The sequence below is a fragment of the Chrysochloris asiatica genome, unplaced genomic scaffold (assembly GCF_000296735.1).
Source record: "Chrysochloris asiatica unplaced genomic scaffold, ChrAsi1.0 scaffold00272, whole genome shotgun sequence".
NCBI lineage: Eukaryota > Metazoa > Chordata > Mammalia > Afrosoricida > Chrysochloridae > Chrysochloris > Chrysochloris asiatica.
The window spans coordinates 672,171-673,108 of NW_006408790.1; positions in this window are offsets into that span (position 1 = coordinate 672,171).

Genomic DNA, 938 nt, shown 5'->3' on the forward strand with positions numbered 1-938 from the left:
GACCCTGTATAGGGTTTCTGAGGCTATAAATGTTTCGGGAACAGAAAGCCTCATCTTTCTCCCCCAGAACAGCTGGTAGTTTTGAACTGCTGACCTTGCGGTTCGCAGCCTGATTAGTAACCACTACACTACCAGAGCTCCTTCAAAGGTTGCATTACAGCCTAGGAAATCCGTGTGAGGCAGTTCTACTGTGTTATGAGGGGCTGCTATGAGTCAGGACAGACTCAATGCCGTGTAACAATATAAATTCATTGGGACTACAATACAGTGATGTTTTGTTTCTCTTTATTTCATTTATGAGTTGGAATATGTTTACAAACAGATATTTCTCCATTTACTATTTGGTTACCCTGTGTTACCATTCATATGGGGAAGCAGGATACATGCTTGAATAGTTTTAAAAATAATTCCCAAGAAGTGATGAATTTTTCTTCTTTAGAAAATAGTATGCATCATTTAACTCACAGATGTAAGCATTTTATTATGGGTTTCAGTCCACTGCAATTATTCTCATCCCTGGATTCCAAATTGCCCCTGTGGACAGTGCGAGGCTCTTCAACTTGACGTTTAATTTGGTAGGACAACTCTTCCAGACTCATCTTGTACAGTTCTCATCTGAGACCTAGAACAAAGACATTTCTACAACAAGCTCTGGTTTCTTTAATGAGGAATGATATTTCTGGCATCCAATCTGGGCATTAGGGGTGGTTATTACTACTGTGTTCATCATTGTTTCTAGGTATTTTTGATGAAGATAGATGGATAAATTGATAGAAAGATTATTAGATACTTATGAAAAGAATAATCTAGAAATGATAGATCTAGAGATAATACATCCAGACGTGGTAGATCTAGAGATGATAGCTCTAGAGATGGTAGGCCTAGAGGTGGTAGATCTAGAGATTTCAGATCTAGAATTGGCAGATCTAGAGATGGTA